The following is a 14,127-nucleotide window of genomic DNA, read 5'->3' on the forward strand; positions in this document are numbered from 1 at the left end:
TTCAGCATTATTTTAATTTGGTAAAGAGATCTATGGAAGCATCTTTTGAATGAATTCTTCCTAGAAAAATATTGATAAGAATAATATTCAGTATTTATAAAATCAATACTTTAGTTAGGTGAATGAGGGAAAAAAACATAGGCTTATACCAAATCACAATTATGTGTATGGCTATAAATAATAAAGGTTATCATATCTCATGCCCTAAGTCTGAAGAATAATTGAAAGGATGAAGGAGAATCATTTCCTCCCTCACTGTTGGTATTTTAGACAGTGTACCAGTACTCTCTGAACAGACACATTTTCTTTAATGTTTTAAGACACTATTTGCTTAAAGCAAAAGTATTTTTCTCACCTGTTGATTCATATCTTTTTATGGAAAATCATGTACACACGCATGTGTGTATGTCTATTTTCTCAACCACTTTTTCTTGGTTTTGAATTCCTCAGTTTCCACTTGTTTATTTCAGTTACATGTAGAGTAGTAAATATATAAACAGTAATCTAAATTGGAGTATCTGTAATTAATTGTAATATATCATATAGCTCAATTTAAAGAATTATATAACGTGAGGCAGCCTGCGTGGCTCAGCGGTTTAGTGACGCCTTCAGCCCAGGTCATGATCCTGGAGACCCAGGATTGAGTCCCACATCAGGCTCCCTACATGGAGCCTGCTTCTCCCTCTGCCTGTGTCTCTGTTTCTCTGTATCTGTGTGTGTGTGTGTGTGTCTCTCATGAATAAATAAATAAAATCTTTTAAAATAATAATAATAAAAAACAAAGAAAATGTAATGTGAATGCAAATTTTTTGTAGTATCAGGCACTGCCTTGTATATAGTTAGTATTCAACAAATGCTTAGTAATTGAACGGATCATAAAGTAACAGTGTATAGTGCTAGGGGGAAAACTGGAGCCTTTTTAAAAAAGCTTTTCTGTTTTTTTTGTTTGTTTGTTTGGGGTTTTTTTAAAAGATTTTATTTATTTTTTCATGAGAGACACAGAGAAAGAGAGAGGCAGAGACACAAGCAGAGGGAGAAGCAGGCTCCATGCAGGGAGCCTAATGTGGGACTCGATCCTAGGACTCCACGAAGGCAGGCGCTAAACTGGGCTGAAGGCAGGCGCTAAACCGCTGAGCCACCCAGGGATCCCCACTTTTCAGTTTTGGATATATTTTTCTTAAAAGCAAGGAGTTATAAATTCAGAAGTGTCTCATCAGTTGGATTTCTGATCTGAAGAATATGCATGTTTGACCTATGAAAATTTTAAAAAGTTATGAATAATTACAATGGAATTTAATAGATTTACAAGGAAAAGGGCTAAAAAATAAATCATAGCTGCTTAAATTTCTCTTTTTCATGTGGTTGTGTCTGGATAATAGACGGAAGAAGAGAGACTGAGCTGGAACACATTATGATGAAAACCTTAGTCCACTGGTAGTCTACCCTGCTACAACCGTGTGAGGATCTGAACCTAGGAAACAACATTGGTTAGAGTCATGTGTGTTACTCTATTTCCAATTGCGTCATTCTGAGCCCAACTTTGCCATTTCTATAGAAGAAATAGAATTAGCTACTTATGTTTTTTCCTAGACCATTTCTAAGCGGTTTCTTAGGCAATCTTGATAAAAGGGTAATTTTCAGATTTTTTGTAATTGTCATAACATTCATCATTGGCAAAGTGCAATTAATTCTGTTTATCAGCAATATTAAACATGCTCAGAAAATCAAATGCTATTCTAAATATTGATGAAAATAAAAGAATCACTCATGTTCATAAGCAAAAAATTTGGTGCTAAATATTTTGATAGCTGGAGGAATTTTTCTTTTTATACTGTTGCGTACTCTATGGAAACTAATCTTTATTACCTTTCATTAGAGATCCTTTATGCACAGTTTATTTATTCATCCAGTTTAAATACTAGACATTTTTTATGAATCTAGTATATATCATAAACTAGGCTAGGAAGAGTCTGGACACAAAGAAATACAAATTCAGATTTTGGCCTTTGAAGCATTACAATCAAGTTGGGGTAGAAAGGTATGGGGAAAAGATAAACACACAAATGTTATACTGGTAATAAATGGTATGATAAATACTGCACAAGATGGAAGGTCAAAGCTTATAAAAAGGGCATCCATCCTGCAGCCACAAGGAGAGGTGTCCAGGAGGCCTTCCAGGAGAAAGTGGTACCTGAATAGCTGTTGTTAATTAACATGATCTCTACAAGGATTTCTTGAAATTGAATTATGCCTTAAACTGATTCTGCCTTTCTTCCTCCCTCCTCCAGCTCTGTTAAGGTCTTAGGTACAAGAAGTCCAGGGCCATGTATGGCAGAAATGAATTATTTACCCCAACATTTCTTCTTCTCTATTAAATTCCACCCCCCTCCTCAACCCACTCATTTTTTGCTGGATGTTTGGATGCTTGAAATAAAAATGTATTTCTCAGGCACCCTTTAACCTAGATGTGAGCCCTTAGATTGGGCTCTGGTGAGTGGGATATAAACAGAGAAATGTATGACAGATTAAGGGAAATATCCTTAAAAAATGGTTTGCAAATACTTGGTTCTGTGCCCCCCGCCCCCCACCCCCCCCCATCTTCCTCAACCTGCTTGGAATGTGGATGAGGCGCCTACAGCTCTTTGTTGGGTGAAGAAGACAAAAGCCACCCTAGGGATGGCAGAGCAGGCAACTGGATGTAGCCTGGGTCCCTAAGGATTACAGGCAGCAGAGCCAACGTAACTGCTTTGAACTTACTAGTGAAGGAGAAATCAAATTCTGTCTTAAGCTAATGCTGTTTTGGGGCGGGGGAAGTCTTCTGCTACTCTCAGATGAACCTAATCTTATCAAATATATCATGTTTATCTTATTTAACAGCACTTAGTACATTTTGGGTGTTCAATAATTTTTTAAATGAATGAATATATGAATCTCCAAACACATCAAAATTTCATACATAAAATTTGCCTCATGCATCAGTAACTCCTGATTTTTCTTTCTTTTTTCTTTTTAATCTACGATAGTCACACAGAGAGAGAGAGAGAGGCAGAGACACAGGCAGAGGGAGAAGCAGGCTCCATGCACCGGGAGCCCGACGTGGGATTCAATCCCAGGTCTCCAGGATCTCACCCTGGGCCAAAGGCAGGCGCCAAACAGCTGTGCCACCCAGGGATCCCTGATTTTTCTTTTAGATGAGCCAGATTTTCGCATTGCTTACCTTATTATTTATTGAGAATAAGGCAGACCCTTAAAAAAGCTGCTTTAACTCATTCTGGTAAGTAGATTATTATTTCTTTGATATCTTAATTTGCAATACAATAGTGAAAAGATAGTTAACCTTTCAAATATCCATACGACTTTCCTCTCTTTATAGACTACACAGTGCCAGGATGGTATATTGCAAACAAAAAAGCAAAATTGACAGAAAACTTGAACCAAAATAGGTACCTTTGCCAACTGTGCACTGATGGACATATGTTATGTTGTATTTACGTTCTGTTTACCTAGCTCTCAGGAAGAGGCTCAGAATACTAACCATGCCAGTTTTATCAAAATTCTCTCAAAAACATAATCTACAGAAAAGTTCTACTTATTAGGGGCAAGACAAAGTTGTCAAGAAAATTTATATCGTATAGGTTGTCCTACATATAATGAAGTCTGAAGAGTAAACACTTTAGAAAACATTAAAAAAAAAAAAAAGAACTTTCAAATTGTTCCAGTCCATTACTTGGTACTGCATTTTTATTGAACATTTTGAGATGGAGCAAAGAGCACTGACTCAGAGATCTAAGCTTTGTGCAACTTCGGTGCAGGTTATTTTCACTTTCCATCTCTCTGTAAAATGGCGGAACATTTACCCACTACATTTTGTAATGTGTTGAAATAGATAGCATCTTGAAATAGCTCGAACTGCACAGATATAAATGTTTTAAAATAAAAATGGCATCTTCCTAGAGTAGAGAAGAAAGAAAGGTAATTTAAATTAGTAGTAATTTGCATGCTGTTCCTGTCTCTGGGCAGCTTGCTGTGATTTTTCCTCTATAGTCCATCATTTATTTTCAAAATGATTATTCAAAAATAAAACTGGAGCAGCAGTTGTTCCCTTCTGAAATAATTGTATATGGGAATTGTCATCTATGAAATTAGACTTAATTTGGAGATGGAGATCAGGTGCTTTTAAAAACAGTTGAAGGAAGGAAGGAAGGAAGAAAGAAAGAGAAAGGAACCACACCATCCAAGATTCTGATTATCTATGAGCTAATTAGAAGCTTGAATTGATTTTTTGAAGTCTTTTTTTTCTTGCTCAATACCATCGTTACAGAAATTGTATTAGATAATTCTTTCTTTTGCTCCAGAAGAATTTATCATCAGAAGTAACTTTCTTGGGGTGCCTGGCTGGCATGTTACTCTTTTTTTTAAAAAAGATTTATTTATTTATTTATTCATGATTGACATAGAGAGAGAGGCAGAGACACAGGAGGAGGGAGAAGCAGGCTCCATGCCGGGAGCCTGACATGGGACTTGATCCCAGGACTCCAGGATCACACCCTGGGCCAAAGGCAGGCGCTAAACCGCTGAGCCACCCAGGGATCCCCTCTTTTTTTTTTTTTTTTTTTTAAGGAGAGCATGTTACTCTTGATCTCAGGGTCACAAAATCGGGCCCCATATAGAGGGAACAAGAAAGAAAGAAAGAAAGAAAGAAAGAAAGAAAGAAAGAAAGAAAAAGAAAGAAAGAAAGAGAGAGAGAGAGAGAGAGAGAGAGAGGGAGGGAGGGAGGGAGGGAGGGAGGGAAAGAAAGAAAGAAAGAAAGAAAGAAAGAAAGAAAGAAAGAAAGAAAGAAAAAGAAAGGAAGGAAGGAAGAAAGAAAGAAAGAAAGAAAGAAAGAAAGAAAGAAAGAAAGAAAGAAAGAAAAAGAAGAAAGAAAGAAAGAAAGAAAGAAAGAAAGAAAGAAAGAAAGAAAGAAAGGAAGGAAGGAAGAAAGAGAAAGAAAAAGGAAAAAAGAAAGAAAGAAAGAAAGAAAGAAAGAAAGAAAGAAAGAAAGAAGAAAGAAAGAGAGAAAGAAAGAAAGAGAGAAAGAAAGAAAGAAAGAAAGAAAGAAAGAAAGAAAGAAAGAAAGGAAGGAAGGAAGAAACGAGGGAAGGAAGGAAGGAAGGAAAGAAAGAAAGAAAGAAGAAAGAGAGAGGGAGGGAGGGAGGGAGGGAGGGAGGAAGAAGGAAAAACTTTCTTTTTCTATCCCTTCATACTTAAAGGTTAATGGTTGCAATGCCACAGGAGTAAATATAATCCAGTGCAATGTAGAATCAGAAGGGCGAGGACAAAGGAGGCCTCTGATGGAGATGAGTTAGAAAAAAAAGTCTGAATGATTCACAGAAGGAAGGATCTTCATCCAGCAATAAGAATGGATCTCAGAATTGTTCCCAAATACTTATGTATCTAAATACTAGCCTCCTGTGTTCAGGAAAAACTCATTGAACCAGAATTGCTGACTTGAACAGGCCTCATTTTCTTGATCTTGTTTTATAGATGTAGGAAGGAGAGGTAGGACCAGCTACATCATTTGTGGGGCCCATGGAAAATGAAAATGTTGGGCTTCTTGTTCAAAAATCATTAGGCATTTCAAGATGGTGGCAATAAGCCAATCATAGGATACCTCTGAGGGCACAGGCCTTTGCGGCTACACAGGTTGCATGCCCATGAAATCAGTCCTGAGAAGTTGCCCAGGTTAAATTATTTGTTGAAAGGGATGAAACTGGTTAGGAGGGGCACTAACCTCCCGATTCCTTGTTTAGTTTTTCTTTTTTTCCTCTGCATTTTATTATTTTTCCATATTCACTTCATATTTAGCTTAGAATAATATATATTTCTTCATTTGTTCTTTAATTTATTAAGTATTTCTTGAACACAAACTGTGTGACAGGCACTATATTAAACATTGAAGAAATAATTATTAGACAATTCCTTTCCTTAAGTACTACTTAACACTGGGTGCAGAAAAATGACATCAGGAAAAACAGAGGTTTTGGGGAAAGGTGGAACTCTCATACATTACTAGTGAGAATTAAATAGGCATTAATTTTTTGGAGAATAACTTGGCCACACAAGAAAAATGTCTTAAATTGAGTATATCTTTTGGCCCAGAAATAACACTTTCTGGAATTTATCCTAAGGCAAAAATAAGAAAAGTGGGCAAAATTATATGCATAGTCGTTTATCTCAGTGATTTTTTTTCCATAAATGCTTAAGAATTTGGATTTTGGTAGGCACATGTTAGTATACCTATGCTGTTAATACATGACCTTAAAAATGTGGTTTTAGTGGCACCTGGGTGACTCAGTGGTTGAGTGTCTGCCTTTAGCTCAGGTTGTGACCCCGGGGTCCCGGGATCAAGTCCCACATGGTGCTCCCTGTAGGGAGCATGCTTCTTCCTCTGCCCGTGTCTCTGACTCTCTCTCTTGCATCTCTCATGAATAAATAAATAAAATCTTTAAAAAAATTATAGAAACCAGAATACACACAAATAATTGTCTTGTGCCATTTTTAAATCCTAATTTTGTCAGAAAAAAAATATGTGTAGAAAAATGTGTAGAGGATTATAAGAAAATGTTACTTGCAATTATCTCTGGGGAAAAGCTTATGACAAAATTTCAGAATAACAAAATGATTTCTTTCTTTCTTTTTTCTTTCTTTCTTTCTTTCTTTCTTTCTTTCTTTCTTTCTTTCTTTCAAGATTTCATCTATTCATGAGAGACACAGAGAGGAAGGGAGAGACATAGACAGAGGGAGAAGCAGGCTCTACGCGGGGAACTCAATCCCAGGACTCTGGAATCATGACCCAAGACAAAGGCAAATGCTCAACCACTGAGCCACCTAGGTGCCCCAACAAAATGATTTCTAAGAGGACAGGTCCTTTAGAGCAATACTGAATGCAACACACTATTAGAAAGAAATTGGACACATCATAAGAGTGTGCTGCCTGAAAGATGCTACTGCATCAAGTGTGATGCACATCACGTGTGTGATGTGCTGCAGCAAGCCTGGCCATTCCTTTACTGTCAAATCCCATTTTATTTTGTTTTTGGTTTTGTTTATTTCTTGCCTGTAAATACCACCTAAATACAGTAATGGATCTCAACATTTCTTTTTAATTTTAAAACATGTCATTGATCATTGTTATCAGTTGTTAACTTTAATGTCCACTTTAACTGGGATATGTATACATGCACATGGATATATACTTTGATTCCTAGTAGCTGTCCTCATCCTGCACCCTAGATTTCTAAGACAAATAATTACTGTTCTATATCTTTTAGCATTTGACACATAAAGTTGGTTCAGTACATTGTGTAATGACACGGATGGTGGTAAAATTAATTTTCCTTAAAAATGACAGCTACCAAAACAACCACAAAAGCCTATGTTTTATAGCTTGGAATATACTTTCTTTTCTAGAAAATATTACAAAAATATTTGTTTACTGCTGGCCTTCTGTGAATTCTTTGAAACCCACAACAATTCCTATAGCATTCCTTATAACCATCAACTTGACCAACTTCGTTACAATGCAGTCAGGTCAAATTTATGAGTTACGGATCATATCTACATTAGTTACCCCTCTCTTTAGTTTTCTGGACACCTGCCAAAACACAAAGCAAACAACTACTAGAAGTCCTTTCTTGTCATCATGATGTCTTTCTTCTCCTCTCTCCTCTTCCTAGCCATCAGACCTCACAATCCTTTCTGGTCTCTGTGTAGTTCTACTTCTTTTCCTACCCACCTCTTTCCTAGCACCCCTTCAGCACTGGTCTAATCCAAAGAGCTAACGGGGATTTTGCCACATTCGTCTTTTTAAAATAAAGATATAGAGAATAGAGAAGAAAAATTTGCTTTAGAGTCAGATGTTTGTTTACTTTACAGAGGTTGCAGATCATAGTATTCCCATTAAAAATAATGTTACTTTTCAACTTAAAAGAATTAACCTAAGAAGAAACTTTTCAAGGACAAATAATGCTCATAGAGTGGGGCAAAGGTGGTTAAGTAGAAAAAGGGCCTATTGAGTGGTGAAATTTATCCAGTCATCAGAAAGTCTTCACAACCTTGTGTTTATGTCACATATCATTATTAATAGATTTGTAGAATTGAGTGATTTTTGTATGACTTTTAACAAATAAATAGCCTACATGATAATGTTAACTAATAAAATAAGTGCAGGCTGTAACAATAATTAAAAAGTAAGAAAATGAGGGCAACCCAGTGGCTCAGCAGTTTAGCGCCGCCTTCAGCCCAGGGCCTGATCCTGGGGACCCGGGATGGAGTCCCATGTCAGGCTCCCTGCAGGGAGCCTGCTTATCCCTCTGCCTGTGTCTCTGCCTCTCTCTTTTTGTGTCTCTCATGAATAAACAAATAAAATCTTAAAAAAAAAAGTAAGAAAATGAAACATTGAAGATATAAATGTTCAATGAAATGATACATGTTGCCTTATTCTTGGTTAGGTAAGAATAAAAAAATAGTCATCTAAAGGGGAAAAAGGGAAGAGGCATTGAGGACATTTGGTGGCATGCCACCTTGAGAAAATGAGACTAGAGAAAGATTTTTTTTTTTTTTTTTTTGGAGAAAGATTCTTGCATTGATCCATGGTTGATGCTGGGAGGAAGGGGAGTGAGAGGGACAGACATACTTTTACTGTCTTTGTACATTTTCGGATGTAATGCTATGTGATTATAGCAATCTCCTCCTATCACATCCCAAGGATATTCTTTAGTACTAAGTATTGTGGAGAAATTGTTTTTCTTATAAAATGATGATGATTAACTAAAATTCCTGCTAAATTTTACATATTCTTAGTATGAGTTATGGCATAGCATATCAAAATTTGGACTTTATTAACTTAGCAATTAAAAAAATATTCAGGCATGTAAAAAATAAAAACACAGATTCCTCAAAAAGTTAAACATAGATTTATCATATGATCTAGCAATTCCACCTGGTATATAACCAAAAGAATTGAAAGCAGGGACTTAAACATATACTTGTATACCAATGTTCTTGGTAGCATTATTCACAACTGCCCAAAGGTGGAAATAACCCAAATCCATCCAACAGATGAATGGACTTCAAAAAGTGTGCTATATACATACAATGGCATATTGTTCAGTCTAAAAAAGAATGAAATTCTGATTCATGCTACAACACAGGTAAACCTTGACAACAATGCCAAGTGAAATAAGCCAGACACAAGAGAACAAATATATGATTCCATTTATGTAATGTACCTCAAATAGGCAAATTTACAGAGACAGTAAGTATATTAGAGGTTACCAGAGCCTGGAGGAAGAAGGGAATGCAGAGTTACTCTTTAATAATTACAGAGTTTTGGGGCACCTGGGTGGCTCAGTGATTGAGCATCTACCTTTGGCTCAGGTCGTGATCCTGGGGTCCTGGATTCCAGTCCTGAATCAGGCTCCCTGTATGGAGCCTGCTTCTCCCTCTGCCTTTGTCTTACCTCTCTCTCTGTGTCTCTTATGGATAAATAAATAAATCTTAAAAAAAAATGAGTACAGAGTTTCTGTTTGGGATGATCAAAAAATTTTGGAAACATATAGTATTGACGGCTGCACAGCCTGGAACATGTACTCAATGCCACTGAACTGCATACTTAAAAATGGTTAAAATAGTAAATTTTATGCCCTGTATAGTCTACCAGAATAAAGAATATATTGAAAAGTAAAAATAAAAACACTTACCATATTTACCGTGACAGAAATCTTGAGAAAATGTCACAACCTTATACCAGAAATGACTCTTGTTTTCGAATGGGCATTAGATTTAATCTTTCAGGGATGCTTGGATGGCTCAGTGGTTGAGTGTCTGCCTTCGGCTCAGGGCATGATCCCGAGATCCAGGATCGAGTCCCACATCAGGCTCCTGGCAGGGAGCCTGCTTCTCCCTCTGCCTATGTCTCTGCCTCTCTTTCTCTCTCTCTCTGTGCCTCTCATGAATAAATAAATAAAATCCTAAAATAAAAGATTTAATTTTTCAAAGCATATACGTCAATTTTAGCTTTAAGTATTTTTCAAACTTTCAGATTATTTTGTTCTTCAAATTTCTCAGCAATCAGGGCCAGACTACTGAACACTCTGCAGGGGGAAAATGTGCCATGCTATTAACTAAACAAAGCTAAAGAGAGTCCTCAATAAACTAATGTTCAGTAAAATAAAACAAAACAAAAACCCCCAAAGCAAAAACCTCCACTGTACAGTGTGCTGCCTTTTTCAAATGTCAATGATTATATACCTTTTAGCTTCTCCCCGACCCAGTGTTCCCTGAGACACAGTTTAAGGAATGCTGCCAACCTGTCGCCTATATGGTGTAATTTCTTATTTATTTATTTATTTATTTATTTATTTATTTATTCATTCATTCATTCATTCATTCATTCATGATAGAGAGAGAGACAGAGACACAGGAGGAGGGTGAAGCAGGCTCCATGCTGGAGCCAGATGTGAGACTCGATCCCAGGACTCCAGGATTGCGCCCCGGGCCAAAGGCAGTTGCTAAACCGCTGAGCCACCCAGGGATCCCCTATATGATGTAATTTCTGAATTGGCCTCCACAATTGATTGATTCACTTATTGCTCTGTCATGCTTTCATCATTTTATTCTTTCTTTTACTTATGGATCAATGTAACACATTTACTGGGTACCAATATTGTGACACTCAGCATGCTAAGTGCCATTCAGTATCCTTGGTGAACTTCTCAAATCTAGGTACGAATAATCTGAAATACCCTCTATTTAGCACTCACAAGTATCCCCGATCTCTATCCAATTAAAGACTTGCCCAGTTTCACATAAGTCCAACTCACTTTATTATATGAAAGAGATGGAAGAAGAGGAGCTTCTCAATTGGGATTGGTCAAGATCTAGGATGTGGAATGAGGACCTTCACCTATGTCCCAAGGACCTTTTTCCCCTTTGCTCTCAAGTGGTGAGCTTGCTTTCTCCTTCAGCCTAACAGGTTCACACCATAGGATCATCTCTACTTTCACATCTCTACTTTTCATTTAAGTGGATCTGGGGTTTTCAGGTTAGAAACCTGGAATGTACTGTTCTTTGGGACTCCTCTCCCTTTGCAATTCTGTTTTCTCAAGGGAAGAATCTCCTTTGGAACCATGTGCCAGAGATTTATTCCTTTATTCACCAAAATACACACTGTATCCTCTAGTACCTATATTTTGCTAGGTTCTATGGATAACAAAGGGGAAAAAAAAAAACGTGTTCCTTGACCAAAAACTAGATATATGCAAATTAACAACTATGGAATGGGATAAGTGATGTACTATTAACAACTGCTGAGTTATAGCGATTCCAATTATCTATGGAATATTCATTATGCATCTAACATTGTCCTAAGCACTTTATGTGCATTAACTTGCAATATATCCAACAACAAACTTATGAGGTAGTTACTCATGTTACTCTCATTTGATAGATAAAAGAATAGGTCCACAGTTACACAACTAATAAATGACAGATCTGAGATTTGAGCGCAAGCAATCTGACTTCAGAGTGGTACTATTAATCACTATTCTATGGTACTTCTTTTTTGTTAATATAAAGCAGTAGAGAAGGGCAGCCTGGGTAGCTCAGTGGTTTAGCGCCGCCTTCAGCCCGGGGCGTGATCCTGGGGTCCCAGGATTGAGTCCCACGTCAGGCTTCCTGCATGGAGCTTCTCCCTCTGCCTGTGTCTCTGCCTCCCTCTCTCTCTCTGTGTTTCTCATGAATGAATAAATAAAATCTTAAAAAAAAAAAAAAGTGGTAGTGGAGAGGTTTCTGCTGTGAAAATCACACTGGAAGTCCTCCTTGAGCTGAATCTTGTTAGATAAGTCACGTTTCATCCAGCAGCAGGTAGATGTATGTATGTGTTGAGGTGAGCAGAGAGGGCAGAGGACAAGGGATTGTCGCGCATACAGTTGTGTAAATCCTACACAGGAATGCCCAGCTAAGCAAATAGGGGGAGGGCCTGGAATCTATACCCACTCTGCTCACTAAGCTGTGCACCTGAAGAGGATACAGTTTGCATGAAGGTGTTGTATATTGTTCTTTCCATTCAGTTTATAGTAGTTTTATGGGACAGATCAACTACAGATTAAAATTTAAACGAAGAAGCTTGATTTTAAGGACTCTGTGCTTGTTTTTTGATTCTCGTCTCTTAATTCCAGCCTTTGGATACTAAGTGTCATGAGCTCTGCCTTCTTGTCCCAACCGGTCCTGTCGGCCCTTCAAAGTAATTCATCCTTCTCTCTAGCCATAAGAACATTTCCACATTTTAAAATACATCTAGGACTGATTGATTCTTTCATAGTTCACATTAAGGTATGAAAGACTGATAATTTGCCCTAAAACTCTAAAAAGAGATCGGTTACTAATAAAGCATGCAATTAGTACAGTTTCAGGTAGGAGAGGGGCAGATATTTTTGAATAGAAGGAACAATTTGATAACTTGTGGGTAAAATTAAGAGGTCCCTTTCCACCTGTGTTTTGTATAGGTTCAAGAATTTTATAGGGGGATCCCTGGGTGGTCCAGTGGTTTAGCACCTGCGCTTCAGCCCAGGGCGTGATCCTGGGGTCCCGGGATCGAGTCCCATGTCGGGCTCCCTGCATGGAGCCTGCTTCTTCCTCTGCCTGTGTCTCTGCCTCTCTCTGTGTGTGTCTGTCATGAATAAATAAATAAAATCTTAAAAAAAAAAGAATTTTATAATAAGAGTATTCACTCTTGCTTGGCTGCTCCATGCAACAGACCCTAGAAATATGCTACCAAGTGGATATTTTAGATTATTTCTTGTCTTTGCTTTATGCCCATGGTCAACTCTGTTTCTTTGTTGTTGTTTTTAAGGTTTTATTTATGTATTCATGAGAGACACGGAGAGAGAGGCAGAGACATAGACAGGTGGGGAACCTTATGCGGGGCTCGATCCCAGGACCCAGGGATCAGGACCTGAGCAAAGGCAGGTGGTTAACCACTGAATTACCTAGGTGGCCCTGTTTCTTTGTTCTTTGAGGAGTTGGGCTATTGCTCAGTTGACAACTGTCCCTTGCACCCAGATCTACCTCAGGAAAAGTCATCTCCAGCCCCAGTCCCAGCTTGGACAGACTGAACCAGACCACAGTGATTTTTTTGAACATTCAGCATGATGATCTGTCCTCCATCAAGTAACTGATATTGTTTAATATAAACTCCACATTACATAGGGTTGTTGCTCACAGGGAGCTAGAAATGTCCTGTTGGCTTCCCTCTCTTAAGGTCTTTTTAAGAAATGCAAATAATCCAAATTTAAATAGCATGTCTGACTAATTTACACTCAAGTGTAGGTGGGTTTTTTTTTTTTTTTTTTTTTTTTTATGGCCTTTTTTCCTCTGGAAGGACTTAAGGAGTTTAGAGAAAGGAGGAGGGAGGTTATGGAAAGAGAAAGGGAAGAGGGGGAATAAGCATAATCAAAGAATTTTGCCATTTCATAGTTTTTACTCTGGGGACAACATTTGAGAGTAATATCTGGAAGAAGTACATTAAATAAGTTTATGCTTCAACTGATATGTATATGGAAACCAAGGAGATCTATTCTGAATACCAAGTTTCCAAATATAGAATTTTTAAATAAGTATTGATATTCATGGTATTTATTACAGAAAGGCAAACTTTCCTACTCTTGATAGTAAGAAGCAAGTTTTCCTACTCTTGTAAATAAGAAATGAGTTTTCCATTCACCTATCTCATGGATTCTGAATTCTTTAAAGTTTGTGAAATAATAACTTTCCCTCAAAATATGACAATATTATACATGCCTTAGGACATACTGGATATTAAGAGACAGATGTCGTCTAAGCAATCTGAAGAAAAGAAGAATCTCTTATAAAAAGGCAAGGTATGTTATAGAACCCAAGGACAGGAAATACAGCCAGATCTCCCATGGGACAGAACTGAGGACTGAAAAGTTGTATATTTTTCCCTTTTACTCAATCTCATCCCCTCTCCCATGGAGAGGATTTTCCTTATCTCTATGTTTCTACTCTCTTTTTACAGAGCAGCATTCCTCACTTATACATGGCACATTGCGTGGGGTTGCCAAATTT

The 14,127-nt window shown here is 37.5% G+C and overlaps 1 long non-coding RNA gene across 3 annotated transcripts in view; it reads left to right on the plus strand.

Moving 5' to 3' along the window:
- The window catches only part of LOC140617417 (uncharacterized), a 62,736-nt gene that overhangs the window by 7,714 nt on the left and 40,895 nt on the right, over window positions 1-14,127 (plus strand). The window contains exon 2 of one of the 3 annotated variants that reach the window (XR_012017648.1): window positions 3,024-3,274. The exons of the other annotated variants lie outside the window; for them this stretch is intronic. This is a non-coding gene — a long non-coding RNA (uncharacterized lncRNA). The remainder of the gene's footprint in view (window positions 1-3,023; window positions 3,275-14,127) is intronic. 3 annotated transcript variants of the gene reach the window in all.

This window comes from Canis lupus, chromosome 25 (genome assembly GCF_048164855.1).
Source record: "Canis lupus baileyi chromosome 25, mCanLup2.hap1, whole genome shotgun sequence".
Classification (NCBI taxonomy): domain Eukaryota; kingdom Metazoa; phylum Chordata; class Mammalia; order Carnivora; family Canidae; genus Canis; species Canis lupus.